Here is a 17082-nt window from a genome sequence, read left to right on the forward strand (position 1 = left end):
CCTCTCGGTTCAAATGTCACCTCTCCTGAAAGACCTTTATGAGCTCTCTAGCTAGCTAATGTAATACCACTCAAACACTATCAGGCACTCCCTGAATCAGTTACATATATTATTGCGTCATAAATTATGTAGTTATATAGTTATATAAATATGTTTAATATATATATTTACATTATTTTCTGTCCCCTCAGTAGCTCCCCCCCATAAAAAGGAAAGTTCCAAGAGAGTTAAAAGGTTATTTTTTCCTTGCCTTATTCACCACAATATTCCTGGTACTCATAACAATGCCTGGAACATAGTTGCTATCCAATACATTATTCTTGAATCAATGAATTATTCGCAGCAGTCCATTAATTCTGGTCTCAGGAATAGCAACTCGCTAAAATACCTCAGGCATGTTTTGTTGACGTGGTCCATGTTAATATCTTCACTTGAGAACAAACTTTTATTTTGTCTTTTTAGAGACTATTAAACTCAAGGACTTAAATATAGAAATTGTCCCAAATATTTATGCATGGTGAGGTTGTGTTTATTAGTTATGAAAATAAAAATATGAAATTACAAATTATCAATTAAAATATACACATTAATAGAAAATTTGGGTTTACTATTTTTAATAATGTAATAAACTATAATTTTTGTATACTATTCATTAGTATAGAGGGTAAGTAAGGCAGGGTCATTCAAGTCAAATCAATTTATGAACTACCAAAGAAGGCATATCATTAGTCTGAATACCAATAATTATTCCCTGCCCCTATTATACGTAACATATATTAAGCAAATTTATTTGTGTATGTATGTGTGTGTATATATATAAAGTAGGTATATATATGCATGTATATATATATATAATGTAAGTATATGCAAATTTATATATATATACATTTTTCGGTTAAAAATCCTGGAACTACTCACATAGAGCAGTTTGTTCTCAACCATTGTGGTTTCAACCCCCAGGGGACATTTGGCAACATCTGGAGACATTTTTGGTTTTTGCATCTGAGCAGTGCTTCTGACATCTTGTGGACAGATTGTGCTTCTGACATTTAGCGGCAGGGATGTTGCTAAACCTGCACAGGATGGCCTCCCATAACAAAGAATTATATGACCCATATAGTCAGTAGAACTGTTATGGACTAGATGTTTGGGTCCCTTCAAAATTCATATTTAACATTTGTACTATAAAAGTTATATGCCAAAAATTTGATTACCTAGAGGGAATAGGTAAATTTCTAGAAACATACAACCTAACAAGACTGTATCATGAAAAACAAAAGCTGACCAGAATAATTATTAGTTTAATCAGTAATCAAATTGAATCTATAAGGAAATTGAATTGGTAATCAAAAACCTCCCAACAAACAAAGTCCATGCCAGATGGCTTCACTGGTGAATTCTCCCAAATATTTAAACAAGAACTAATACCAATCTTCTCAAACTCTTCTAAACTGTAGGAGAGGGGAGGACTCTTCCAAATGCATCTCACAGGCTGTGATTACTCTGATGCTAAAACTAGACAAGGATGCCACAAGAAAATTACAGGCTAATATCCCTGATGAACATAGATAGAAAAATCCTCAACAAAATATTAACAAACTGAATTCAACAAAATATAAAAAGGATTATACACCATGATCAAGTGGGACTTATTCCACAGATGCAAGGATAGTTCAACATCCACAAATCAATGTGATATATTACATTAAGAAAATGAAGGATAAAAATCATATATCATCTCAATAGATGAAGAAAAAGCATTGGACAAAAGTCATCTGAATTTATGTTTAAAAACTCTCAACACAGATATAGAGGGAATGTACCTCAACCTAATAAAGTCTATACATGACAAACCCACAGATAACATCATACTCAGTGGTGAAAAGCTGAGAGTTTTTCCCCTAAAATCAGGAACAAGACAAAAATGCTCACTCTCATCACTTTTATTCAACATAGTATTAGAAGTCCTAACCAGAGCAATTAGGCAAGAAGAAGAAAAGGCATCCAAATCAGAAAGTAAACCTTAAAGACTCCACCAAAAATTGTTAGAACTAAAAACAAATTCAGTAAAGTTGCTGGATAGAAATATCAATATACAAAAATCTGTTGCTTTTGTATATACTAATAACTATCAGACAAAGAAATTAATAAAACAATTTCATTTACAATTGCATCAAAAGAATACTCAGGTATAAATTTAACCAAGGAAGTGAAAGACCTGTACACTGAAAACTATAAGACATTGATGAAAGAAACTGAAGAAGACACATATAATTGGAAAGATATTCCATGTTCATGGATCGGAAGAATTGATATTTTATAAAGGTCTATACTACCCAAAGCTATCCACAGATTCAATGCAATCTCTGCCAAATGTCCAATAAAGTTTTCACAGACATAGAGCAAATAATCCTATAAACTGTATGTAACCACAGAAGATGCAAAATAGCCAAAGCAATCCTAAGAAAGAAAAACAAAGCTAGAGGCATCATGCCTCCTTATTTCAAACTACATCACAAAGCTATAGTCATCAAAACTGTTTGATGTCAGCATAAAAACAGACACATATGATCAATGGAACAGAATTGAGAGCCCAGACATAAACCTACACATATATGGTTGATTAATTTATGACAAAGGAGCCAAGATACACAATGGAAAGCAAAAGTCTCTTCAGTAAATGGTGTTGGAAAAACTGGACAGCCACAGCAAAGGAATGAAACTGGAGCACTATATTATACCATACACAAAAATTAACCCAAAATGGATAAAGATTTGAACATAAGACATGAAACCACAAAACTCCTAGAAGAAAACATGGGCATTAAGCTTACTGATATCAGTCTTGGCAATGATTTTTTGGACACTACTCCAAAAGCAAAGGTAAGAAAAGCAAAAACAAACAAGTGAGACTACATATAAATAAAAAGCTTCTGCACAGCAAAGGAAACAATCACAAAAATGAAAAGGCAACCTCCCAAATGGGAAAAAATATTTGCAAATCGTATATCTGATAAGGGGTTAACATCCAAGCTACAAAAAACTCATACAACTCAATAACAGAAATAAACATTCCTATTTAAAAAATGGAAGGGGGATCTGAATAGACATTTTCCCAAAGACGATGTACAAATGGCCAACAGGTAAATGAAATGGTGCTTGGCATCACAGTGAGAAATGCAAATCAAAAGTACAATGAGATACAACCTCACCCCTGTTAGTACAGCTATTGTCAAAAAGACAAAAAACAACACATGTTGGTGAAAAAAGGGAACCTTAGTTCACTGTTGATGGGAATGTAAATGGGTGCAGCCACTATAGAAAACAGCATAGCGGTTCCTCAAAAAATTAAAAATAGAAATACCATATTATCCAGCAATTCCATTTCTAGGTATTTATCCAAAGGATATGAAACACTAGCTCAAAAAAATATCTGCACCTCCATGTTCACTGCAGCATTATTTATAACAGGCAAAACATGGAAAAAATGTAAGTGTCCATCGATGGATGAGTGAATAAAGAAAATGTGATTTTATGTTATATATATATAGTTGACTCTTGAACAGCACTGGGGTTAGGGTTGCTGACACTTCATGTAGCCAAAAATCTGAGTATATCTCTACAGTTGGCCCTCCCTATCTGTAGTTCTGTATCCACAGATTTCACCAACAGTGGATTGTTTTGTAATATAGTACATATTTCTTGAAAAATATCCACATGTAAGTTGACCCTTGCAGTTCAAGTCTGTGTTGTTCAAAGGTCAATTGTATATATATACAGTAAGTCCTCTACATAGGAACCTTCAAGCTGTCAACTTTCAGAGATGCAAACATATATTTGCATGTCCAATCACGAAAGTTAGTTCACATGTCTGGCATACATTGTCGCATGTGTGCATCTTCTATAAGTGGTTGTGCTTGTGTGTACTTTACTGTACAGTACTGTATAGAGTACAGTAGTACAGTATCTTTGTTTCAAGTCCAGGATGTCTGGAAGCAAGCATAAAAGCAGCTGTGATGTAGCCAGTACTGCTAAGAAGCACCAAGCCATAACGATGGAAACAAAAGTGACAATAATTGAGAAAGTGGAGAGGCAAAAAGATGGTAGAAGTCACTCATTGTTATAACATTGAATTCCTTGCTGTGCAACACAAGGAGCTTACTAATGAAGACCTGATGGAATTGGAGGCCCAGAGAAAGGATGAAGAGAGACAAGAGGAAGAAAAAGTAACTGAAGAACTGAAGAGATTTGTGATGCAGGAAATGGCAAGGGGATTTTCTTTATTTGAGGAGGCACTGTTAGTTTTTGAGGCACAGGACCCGAATGTAGAATGGTACACGAAGGTTGCAGCAGCTGTTCAGTATGCAATCCAGTGCTACCGTGTCAACTATGATGAGAAAAAAGAGCTACTATCCAGATATCACTGGTTCGTTTTTTCAAGAGGGTAGATAGAATTGAATCCAGCAAGGAATCAGAACTTGTGTCATCAATGTCAGGCATGAGTGAAATCGCAGCTTGCCCTCCATCTCCTATTGCTGAGGATCCTTCAGCTGTACCATCTCCCACCTCCCCTTCCTCCTCCAGTCAGTAACTCTTCTTGCCTTTTCACTAGATGCCAGCCCCTGCATGCCAGCTGTTGTACTGTACTACTGTACTTTTCAAGGTACTACACTGTAAGATTAAAAATGTTCTTTGTTTTTTGTGTTTGCTTCTTTATTATTTGTGTGACAAGTATTATAAACCTATTACAGTACAGTACTGTATAGATGATTGTGTTATTTGGGTACCTAGGCTAACTTTGTTGGACTTACAAATGCACTCTCAGAACAGAACTTGTTTGTATGTAGGGGACTTACTACAGACACACACAGGGATGTTATCCAGCAATAAAAAAGGAAATCTTGCCATTTGTGACAACCTGGATGGACCTTGAGGGTATTATACTAAGTGAAATAAATCAGACAAAGACAAATACTATATGACCTCACTTATACGTGGAATCTAAAAATAAAACATAAACAAACCCTAAAAAACAAATTCATAGATACAGTGAATAGATCAGTTGTTGCCAGAGGTGGGAGGTGGGGGAATGTGTGAAATGGGTGAAGATGATCAAAAGATACAAACTTAAAAGTGAAGACATCGCCCTTTCTTTTCAGTAAGTGCAGATAATTAAGCATAATTCTGAAACACACCAAGTCAGTAGGTGTATTTGAATAATAGGGGGGTTTGATAAAAATTTTTTATTAAGTATGAAATCCTTAACATTTGTATAGCTAACCAAGTAAAATTCTAAATAAAAATTCTTATAATCACTGTAATAAATGTGTGGGGAATACAAAACTGAAAGCATCTATGTCCACCTTTGAGCTTTTTCCTTTCGGGTAAAGTCAAGATGTATTTTTATTAGAGTCTGCTAACATCTTGCTTTCAAAGAAATTGAAGCTGTATAAATAATTCATCTTGATATCAATATTTTTAAAGCACATTTTTATTGTTTCTGAAAGTAGTCACGGTGTTCAAATATAATTCACTTTTAAACTTTGAAAGTGTTTAATACTTGGTATTAATTTCAAGTTGACCTAAAGTAGGCATGTGTACATGTGTGGATGCCTGCATATATGTTGCATGTTTAAGAAGTATATTAATATCATAATAAATTTAGTATTATAAGATGGGAATTAAACATGTGACATCAAAGTACACTTATACTAACAAATTATTTCTCTCAGCATCAAGTTCAATAGAAGTAATCACATTTCTAGCTAAGGAATTCTTATCAGCTCCTACTATCCTTGAAAATAGGTGACACATGAAGTTGCATTATATATTGTACTCATGAACTCTTACTTGATGTGCAATTTTTTAAATAGACTTTTCCATTAACATTTACTGAAAAGACTAATATTTTTAATAAAGCAAATAGTAACTTAAAATAATCACAGTATATTTTTAATTTACCAAATACATAAACTTAAATTGCTACTCTTTAGTGCTATTGTGGTATTGTTTCATTCATTTGTTCATTACCTTTATTTGTATCACTAACCTCCTCATTATTAACTGCGTTCTCTCCCTGATTTCACACATCCCATTAGATGCAAATGCTTGTCATTTATACTTCCTTACCATCTTTGAAATTTACCTTTATCTTCTCTTTTCCATTATGCTGAATTTGTTTAATGAATCATGAATGACATCATGACATAACTAATAAGAAGCAACCGATTGTGAAGACTATGGTGTCCTTATTTGGCTCTGCCCAGGCCAAAAATTCAGCTCCACAGCTGCACTGGTTTGGCGCTTACTCAAGATTCATCTTTAAGGGTCTCAACAATCTGCAGTAGCCTAGACACTCCCTTTTGTACTGTGTATGTCATATCCAGTTAAAGTACTTACTCCCTTTCGCTGAAAGCACCCTGCATTTTCCTCCCCCAGCTTTACTGTCATTTCAGTTTCAATCTTAAATGGCACCTCTGTCCTATCTTTTTCTAGTTCTCAAGTGGATTTAACTTCTAACTTCACTAATTTCTAAACATGCTTGTTTCCTAAGAAATTTCTCATAAGCATTATACATTATCTCTAATTAAACCTACTTGTATGTAACACACACTCCATCCTAAGGATAAATTCAGAGTAAAGATTATACACCATACAACAATTTTCACATGGTGATTCTTAATGCAAAACTGTCACATGTTGAATAAACATTTTCATGGTACTTTATCATATAAATTGATAACGTTATAGGAAGCACATAATATACAGATTATAAACTGTTGCAGTCATGGACATTAAGTTGCTCATATTTCCTTTCATGAGAGAAACTCCTACAAGGAGTATCCCTACCTGACTGCTTCCTATTGTAAGTGCCTTCAGGAACTGCCTCAGCTTCCAGGTTGAAGCCATGAGCATCTTGGAAAACAATATTGGAGGATATAGTGTTACAAACATGAAGGGGAATGCCCCACCCAGTGTAATGCACAAGGACTTTGAAAAGTTCAGGAAGTAGAATGCATACAAGTATCATGGAATTGGCTGGTATCTACAAAGTTACACTGACACCCTGCAGAAGAATGATGATAACCTGCGTATAGCTAAGGGAGGGAGTCAGAGAGCCTCTGCTGTCATTTAAAAAGAGGGCTTTAGCTCTTACATTGTGGGACAGGACCAAATGAGGAACAGACTCAGGATATTATTGTTAAGAACACTGAGCTACAGAGACTATTGAATGCTCAGCCTAGGCAGGTCTGTTATGCTGTGTTTAGGGTCCTGGCTGAGAAAACCTGCGTTACTGAAGCTTAGAACGGGAATATCTGTGTGGATTCCTCTGAAGATTTTAACTGTGAGCCTTCAGAGTCTTCAGAGGGAGCTCACCCTTTCCCATTAAAGTATTAGCAGTTCCTTGATATGAGAATAAGCTGCAAAGGTCTCTTCCCTGCCAGGCAACAAGTACCCCCTCAAGAGCTGTCCCCACCTTCTTTTTCTGGCTACCAGATTGATAACTGGGGTTAAATCCCAGAATAGCTCCAATGCATATATGCCCATTTTGATAACCCATAAAATCATCATCAGATTGGGTAGATGCAGCAATAATTCATTGTAGGATAGAAATGGTACATCGTGGATCAAGCCTGAGCAGGACGAGAAGGCCTAAGTAAATTGCATGAGTACACAGCCTCATGTCACCCATGTTTTCATCCTTCCCTCATCTTATATATGGGTATATGGAGGGAATATGAAAAACCCAAGCTTGGTTTATAGATAGATTGGCTCAGTATACAAAATGAACCCAAAATAAATGGAGGCTACATTGTAGCCACTCAGTGGTAACTCTGTGAGTGTGTGAAAATCTTCCCAATGGACAGAGCTATCGTTACAACCATTCATTGACTTTATGGGAAAGGAGATGTGGCCAGAGATGAGAATGTGTGGAATTATGGGCAGTGGTGAATGGCCTCAAAATTAAAAGACTGGAATGTCAGATAAAAGAGGGTCTACGGGAGAGGCATGCGGGTGGACGTATGCAAAGGGGCATCAAGTGACATTTTTCATGTCAGATATAAATGCCTACCAGTGAGCACTCACCATGGAAAGAATACTGAATAACCACGTAGACAAAATTACTCTGCCAGTTGCTACTAAATAGTCTTTGTTATTGGCTATGCCAGACCTGGCATGACAGGTATAGAAATGGAGTAATCACTGGGTAAAAGATGGAGATCACACAGGAACCCAGCAGCATGAATTCTAACAATCTAGCTTCTGCCTTCTAAGAAAATTTAATCTCTCAGAAAAAAACAAACAAACAAAAATAACAATTCTGAATCACCCATATGGCATATTTCCTTGGGAAGACAAATTATCCTTTGTTACCAGGGGTAACAAGTCATTCTCACAGAAATTGACATCTATTCTGGTTATGGAGAATTTTTTTCTTACCCTCAGAGCCCCAGTCAGCACCACCATCTAGGGAGTTACAAAATGCTTGATATACAGGCATGAAGTTTCACACAATATAGCATCTAGCCAAGGAACACATTCACACGGAAGGCAGTACAGGACAATGCAACTGATACATACACCTCATAGAAAATAATTAGTATGGTTATTTCTTGATGAAGGAAGCCCAATAAAACTCATGTTACCATTACACACATCTTAAGCTTTCCCAATAGACCCATGAAAACTCAGAATTGCAGTGAAAGTGGCCTCTGTGTAATAATTGCAGCAGAACTCTACGTTCTAGATATAAGGTTAAAAATAGAATATAATGGTATAATCACATATTTTCTAAACACAGATCACAATTTATGTATTAAATATTAAATATATATTTTAGACAGATGAACAGAATTAAGCCTATTTAAATCTATATTACAGAAATAAATATGATTCGCCACTTGAGTCTTTGACTATATTTTCAATTGGGAAAAAAGGAAGCCAGAATAAAACAGACCATCAGATTAACAAACTCATTTTCACTCTCAATTCTCAGAGCTAATAACGGTGTGCCACAGGAAACAGTAAAATAGACAAATGCGGACATACAATGAACTGACTAGAAATTGCATAATTTCAGGTATAGTATGATTTGAGGAACTTTACAGAAATTATGTTTACCCCAACTATCTCACACAAAGCGCTGAAATGTTACTTTAAATTACATGATTTGTTTTTTCTTTTAGTGTACTGCTCCCGATACCCACCCTATATTTAAGTACAAAATTCTTAGAGATGGATTAGAAGGGAAGGTTCTGCTTCCAGAAATAATAGTCTAAATGGTTAGAGCCAGTCCCACTTATATATTGTCGGGAAAAATAAGTAATCTTGTCAACAGAAGTTCTCTCCCTACCAACAGAGAACGGGCAGAGAACAATCACATAACTGGATAAGTACTAATAGATTATACATATGTAAGGTAAAACGAGTGATTATGGGGTCTGGACAGAATTTCATGCACTTTATAGAGAAAAGTATGAGACAAAAAAAGTATGAGACAAAAACTTCTCACTTTATAGAGAAAAGTATGAGACAAGAAAATACACTTTGTGATTGCTTATCTTATGGGGGCCTCCTAAATTAATGTTGGAGGTTTGTGTTTACAGTTCCAGAATCAGAAGGCCCAGGACCTTGTGCTGTAAAATTAAAAGGTCTTGTGTTCTCAAGAATACACCCTAAGGAGGAGAGAAGCTTCTCCCTCTTCTTCTTTAAACAGAGAAGACTTAATCATCACATAACTTAGACACACACTCCTACTAAGGCAGTGAGGGATATTGATATAAAAACATTAAAATTTTTAAACTTGCTTTACTTCCATAAATGCCTTTTAAGTCTGAGTCAAGTCAATGGCTCTCAAAATTCCCCTTGGGTATGCTTTGAATTTATAAATAAAATTTTATTAATACAGATTGATGGCATGGATTTCTTCACCAGTTATATAGTTCTGTTTCTTTAAGAGATATCTTCCCTGAATGGAAGAGATGACTGAGAATTCTGTTTAATAAAGGTGGCTAATTTAATAGATTGGTGATTTTGAAAATGAAACCATTCAATGCCAAGAAAAGGTGCCTTTTCTCCGAGGAACCAATACCACAGAGCCCAAGCCTTTCCCAGACAGATCATGCCCTTTAGGGTTTTAATGTGGGGACCAACACTGGTGCTGCCAGCAGATTTATTTTCCTAAAAATGTGGCAAGGGTGAAAGATCTAGCTCTGCTATTTACTATACAGTCCTTTGTTTAAGCACCTGTATTTCTGTCACACAACGCATTCTTGATTTCCAAACCAAACATACTCACATTCATTTTCTACTTTTATTGGTCAGTGGCATTTCTGCTTTCTAAATTAAAAAAAAAAAAAGTCTCCCACTGTTTCTCCTTTTTCTATTCTCAATAAAATTATTCATTTTTTACCTCATTTTCTTCTGTCATTTCAGCAGGATTTTTAGTAGAAGAACAAATAAAGGGTGGCAGCTGCCATCTTAAACTAGAATCCTAAACTATAATTCTGACATATGTCCTTTATTCCCACAGCCTGGAATATTCTTTATCGCCTGCCTTATCCCTAACATATACCTGAGAAAATTCTTAGGTAAATTTGAAGACACAATGAATCCTCCCTCCAGATTGGCATCTGAAACGCTTTCCCATGTTTGAAGAATTTATCAACATGTAGTTCTTATGGAGAAGTGATAATCTGCTTTCTACTACCAAAGTCACATAGTTCAGATGCTAGACTTCTTTGTTCCTTTGACAACTGACATGTAGAGTATGTGTATTGTACCTAAGACATTCCCATTTGATATACAATCTAGGGCTTTGAATTCAGATAATAATGGCAGAGAGAACCTTCATGTTAGATAAACAATATATTTCCCGTAAGTTCATGTTCTGTGTAGTTAACTGTGGTTGATCTCTGATATACTCAACCACGATCTTGAAACAGAGCAGAACCCTATGATCCTTCCCTGCCCATGTCCTTAGCCTGCCTCTTGTCTGTGAAAAAACTTTAGCCAAAGGATAAGTTAAATCAGAGAAGTGAGAGAATGCAGAAACAAAGGAAAGCAGTCAAAGGAGACAAAATAACAATAGTCATTAAGCAAAGTCAAGGACCTTTAGTTCCTCCTCAAAGACTGTAGATAATATTCTGAACCATATCCTTTGAGCTGTCTTACAGAGACTAAAACCCTCAACAGGTGGAAGAAGTTAGCTACATGGTTGCCACAATTCCGAGAACTGGCCTCAAAGAAATGGGAACAAACCGACCCTGGTACTACAGACTAACTGTATTTAAAACAATGAAGATGACACTGATCAGACCACTGCATGACTAACTTCAAGATGACTGTCAGAGCTGACTGTGCTGTTTCTGCCTTAGCCCCCTCCCTCCATCTGTAAATGCTCTTGCCCACTGATTGTCAGTGCGGGGAATAAGCCTTTGGGCAGGAGTCTGCCCTCTTCCCTCCACCCCTCCCCCACTTGATAGCCTCTGAAAGCAAACTTTCCTTTCCACCAACCTTGCCTCTTTATTGGCTTCAGAGGGCAAGCAGCCAGACCCCCACTTGCGGTAACAATTTTGACTGATACAGATACTGCAAACAGGGTACAGGTCTCTAGCAAGAGATCCTCAGGAAGTAGAAACAATTCGAAGCTTGGGTATTTTGCCTAATTCAGACTTAATGAGGTAAAAATTTAGTTTTAGTATTAGAATCTGGGATTCCAAGACATGCACTAAAGAGGTAACTAAATTGATATAGAGGATCTACTAGAATGAGGTGCTCATTGGAGCCTTTAGGGTTTTAGTTGGCTACTCCCTAAAATAGGAAAAGGGACACAAGAAATTTAACAACTGCAGTGTGGATTGGCTGTCACCAATAACACAGAAAGCATAGAGGAAGAAAATACCATGCTAAAATTCTTATTTTATTCATCAACCCAGGAATTCTGTGACCTTGCTAAAGAATATCTTACTGCCTGTAGCCTCAGGGTAAAGAAAGCAGATGAAGTTTGATCCTACGTTTTGCTGAATCACGGCTCTATTTCATCAAACTGAAGACGCTAGTAACTGTTAAAGTAATATACCATTATTTTAGATACCAGCACTATGAAAAAAGAAACAAAAATTACTTACCTCAACTCCTTTGGAAGCACAGAAATGAGACCGCTGGTCACAGTTGGCCTTTTGGAGGGCCAACATTCAGCCTACCGTATTCCTCCTCTATCACTGTCTTTAAAAGTATAACCAAGCAGGACCCTATTGGGCCTTCCCAGAACACACCCCTCCCCGCCCACGTCCTCTTCCTGCCTCTTGTTTGTAGAAAAACTTTAGCTCCCTAGGCTTTCCCTGAGTTCCATAGAGTGAATTTAATCAAAGTGAGAAAATACAGAAAGAAAGGAAAACAGTCGAGCAAGACAAAATAATAATGGTTTAGCCATTAAACAAAGTCAAGGATTTTTAGTTCTTCCTCAAGGGCTATAGATAATATTCTGAGCCACATCCTTTGAGTGCTTTGCAGATACTGAAACCACCACCAGGTGGAAGAAGTTAACTGTATGCTGCCCACAAGCATGTAGACCCCAGACAGGTTGGAACCAGAAGGTTAATGATGCTGACTCCCAATTACCTAACCACCAACCAACTAGAAGAATGTTCACGAGCTGATCATGCACCCCATCACCCACCTCCCTCATCTTATCTTAAAAACCCTTTCCCTGAAAGCCTTCAGGGAGTTGAGGTCTTTTAAGCACTAGCTACTCAGATTCCTTGCTTGGCACCCTGCAATAAATGCTGCACTTTCCATCACCACAACCTGGTGTCAGTAGATTGGCTTTACTGCATGTAGGCATAGGGACTCAAGTTTGGCTCAGTAACAAAAGCAGTATTTCTCAACCTTGTCTATGCATTGGAATTGACTGGGAGCTTTAAAAAATCCTGATGCCAGAATTCCTCCCCAGGAATACCAATGCAATTAGTTTGGGGAATGACTTGAACATTAGGAATCTTTAAATCTCCCCAGCTGATTTTGAAACAGCCAATGTTGAGAAACACTGAATTAGGTAGCAGCTGAAAATCCTCTGGGGATTGTCAATTAAAGACAACTTTGAAAAGAGGCATTATATCAAAAGATTTTCAGTGTTTCATTTTCACAATTTACATTAGTATTTATATTATAGAAACTCTGGGAACTGTAGATAGGAGGTATTCTGAGTACATAATTACAGAGTGGCTGAATTAATACCAGTCTATCTGCTAGAGTTTCTAGATTCACTATGGTAGCATAACAGCTGTGAGTGGTCCACACAATTGACCAGGTGCCACTGATAGACAATGCTAAATTGAATGAAAATGCCAGCAAATCCAAGTACTATGTTGAGAAGTAACTTGAAACAATTTTGACAGAAAGAAAAATGCTGGAGTGAATTTAATATGGACCATCCACTCCCCAAAAATCCCCTGGAAGGGCCCAAAGGACATTTTCTCCACCAAGGGCAAGGGATATACTTTGAGGAGGGGTGTCATCATCTTTGACAAGTGATTGTTGTGGCAATTTTGTATAGAATATAGAGGCTGGTAGAATTTTCTGTGGATTCAATTCAACTGCAGTTAAGGGAGTGAGATGACCCCAGGGAGGTAGAGATCAAACAGTGGCACAGAGCTCCAGAGACAAAATGGGTATGGTTGTCAGGATAGATTTCAGATCTAGTACAGTCATCAAAATGGTCTGCCTTAAGGAATCTTTGTAGGTTTATGCTAATTGTTCATGACCCTGAGGACTGAAATACAGGGCAGCTTCTCAAAGGTCACCTTTATTTTAACTACACTTTACTTTTGATTGTATAACTGAAAAATATATTTGTATGTATATTCACACACACATATGTATATGTACATATATACACACACATATACATATATATATGGTGTGTTTATATATGTAAAATAAAATCCTATAAACAGATTTTGAGTCATAGTGCCTAACACATTTCCTAGAAATGTGTGAATTTAGAGACTCAGAACTCATTGAATGAAAGGGAGATTATATACTGCTGTGAGACTCTGATAATTTCTGATGTAGGGACTTGGGTTTTTCCTCTTAGCCTCTTCTCAGTGGGGCCAGGAAACATTCTTCAAGGTAACTATGCCTAAGGAGAGAAAAAACGCAAAGATACTTCAAGGAATTTTAAAGACAGACTGTCAGGTAACACTTCAGATACTGTCACATTGTTATGTCAAACAGCTGTATCATTTTAAACATCACCAGAAGTATAAACTAGGTCCCATTGTTCCATATACTTTAATTATTATAATTATTATGAATGTTATTTTCAACGTGTGAATTACATGAAAATTCATTTTAGAAAACATGATTTTGATTCACATTTTCCTTTTGAGATATAGCATATTTTTGTATCCATTCATATTTCCTTGGAATTTTTTTGATGTCCTAATTTTTTGATTGGGTGGTTTATCTTTTTAAATTTACATTTAGAAATTCTTGATATATCCTGCATACTAATCTATTTTCAGTTATATTTGTGCTAATTATTTTCTCTTTTTAGAGGGTTTTTCTAATAGACTCTATTTTCAAAGCAGCTTCAGGTTCACAGGAAAATTAAACAGGAAATACAGAGAACTACCATATACACATTGCCCCCACACACGATCTGCCACACCAGGGTAGAACATTCGTTACACTTGATGGACCTACTTTGACACATCAGTTTCACCCAAAGTCCATAGTTTACATTAGGGTTCATTCTTGGTGCTACACTTTCTGTTGGTTTTGACAAATATATACTTACATGTATCCACCATTATTTTATCATACAGAACAGTTTCACTGCCCTAAAAATCATCTGTGATCTGCTTATTCATTCCTCCCTTTTCCTCAACCCGTACCCTAGTATAGGTTATTTTTCTGGTGGAAAGTAAGGAGGGGAGACAAATAGTAGAAAAATACGTATAAAAGAGTAAGTTGCAAGTTGATGTTTTCCTTGGGATAAAATAGAGTTGGGTTGAGTGGATTTGGAATGCCAGGTGAAAAGGGCAGATTGCATTTGGAAATGGGGTAGTCAGTAGAGACTTGAGGAAGAAGAGGGAGTTAGTCACGTGGGTATCTGAAGAAGAGCTTTTCTGCAGAGGGACTAGCAAGTGAGAGGCTCTAAAGTGGAGCGTATCTGCCTTTATGAAGGAAGAGGGGAGGCCAGTAGGACTGAAGCAGGGTGAGGAATTAACAGGAAGTCAGATTACTCAGGTGCTTGTACCTAGCCATTCAATGAGTTTTGCTGATTTGTGGTTTCCTCTGAGTGAAATATCAAGACATTGGAGTGGTTTGAGCAGAAGAGTGAAATGGTTTGATTTATGATTTAAAAGGATCACCCTAGTCGCACCCTTGAGGACAGAGAGTAGTGTGAAAGAAAGAAATTTACTGTAATCTAGACAAGAGATCACGGCATACTTGGATTGGGGTACAGTGGGCATAGTGAAATGTGGCCATATAATGCATTTATTTTAAAATTAAAGAGAACAGATTTTCTGGAAGATTAGATGTGAAGTGAGTGAAGGAGAGAAAGTATTGAGTCACACATAACCCTATCTTTCTGAATTCAGTTTGTAAAGGCTGATGCAAGACTCTTTAATGTTCATTTCATCATCAGGAGCACCCAGTGCCCAGTAGCAGCTGTGCCAGCAGAAGCAGAAATAGTGATGACAGCATCCAGGTTCTCTGGGAGTAATGTCAACAGTGGTTCTCAGTCATCAGCAGCAGTAATGGTGGCACTCCAACCTGACACTTATTTTATTATAATCTGTTGTTGTATCCGTTGTGGATCAGGCTATCTCTTCCTGCTCATTTCCCAAGCATTATTTGAACTATACAAATATTTGAGCTATGTTTTAAATTCATTGCTACTAGGTTAACTAGAATTGATTTCTATAAATAAGAAACTTGAGTTATACAAAGATTCTTCTGAGTCTCTAAGTACAAGCACAAGGATTATATTTTATTCAGTTTGTGTGCAGGGGCCAGTTACACAGTCATGCCTCAAATATAGCTTTTTGTTAAATAAAGGAATGAACTATTAGTAAAGGAGTAAATTGAGGGATGAATTAAATTAATGGATTAAAAATATTTGGGGTTGTATTATCTTCTGAAGTGTCTAAGAATTTTCTACTATAGAACTTTTATTTATTTACAACTATATATTAGTTAAAAGTGGGGTATATTCAGAAGGCAAAAAGGCAGCATACATAATTCAAAGAAAAAGAGTAATCTTTTGGCCAGCAGCGTCCACCAGAGCCGCGGCGAGAGCCAAGGCCCGAGGGGGAGTGCGTGGCAGCCGCCAAAACGCAAAACTCCCTGTTCCCTCTCCTCGCTGAGCGGCGCCGCGTCGCTCGCCTCCATTGGCTGCCCTGAGCGCGCGCCTCCGCCCCAGGAAAAGGAGAAGGAAAGGCAGTGAAGACCACCATTTCCCCCCACAGACCAAAAGGAGACTAGAAACCCTTTCTTTTACGATTCCTGGGGACACGGTCTTCAAGCAGTCGCAGTGGCGGGAACAGCAGCAGCAGCATCAACAGCCCGGGCCAGGCCAGCTGGCTGGAGAGCAGCTTAAACCACCCCTCCGCCCGGTCCAGCCCCCACGCGCCCCGCCCCCCAGTCCGTGCTGGGGCGATACACACTGTGTCAAGGCCCTTACTTCCACATCAACCAGACCATGAAGGAGGCCCACTTTCACAGCCTACAGTACCAAGGACGGCCTCCCACATGATGTGCCGGCACTTTCTTGCCTTCTGTGAAGGGACAGCGCTGTGCAGATATGATATATCAACGATGTTTTAAAAAAATTGCACCAAAAAATGCCTGTTGGCTTTTCAGTCTGTATTTGAAATAACAGATTAACAGGTCACTGTTTACTTGTGGTTTTGCTGCACTACTGCGATTTCAAAGGGGCTTTGAAGCAGTTTTTTATAGGATTCTTTTGAGGGTGGGTATCAAAACCAGGGCAAGTTAACAGTAGAAGGAAATCTCATCTGCATGTCGAATCCATAGTTTGTCCAAGTCAGGCTAATTTCCAGATCTGTC

At 37.4% G+C, this 17082-nt stretch overlaps 1 pseudogene across 1 annotated transcript; it reads left to right on the forward strand.

Annotated features, from left to right (window-relative positions):
• Window positions 1-3985: 3985 nt before the first annotated feature.
• Window positions 3986-16768, forward strand: LOC309823111 (protein VCF1-like; annotated as a pseudogene). Its single transcript has 2 exons — window positions 3986-4103; window positions 16288-16768. The product of its transcript is annotated as a protein VCF1-like (transcript).
• Window positions 16769-17082: the final 314 nt, after the last annotated feature.

This window comes from Grampus griseus (genome assembly GCF_964374135.1).
Source record: "Grampus griseus genome assembly, chromosome: 5".
NCBI classification, from domain to species: domain Eukaryota; kingdom Metazoa; phylum Chordata; class Mammalia; order Artiodactyla; family Delphinidae; genus Grampus; species Grampus griseus.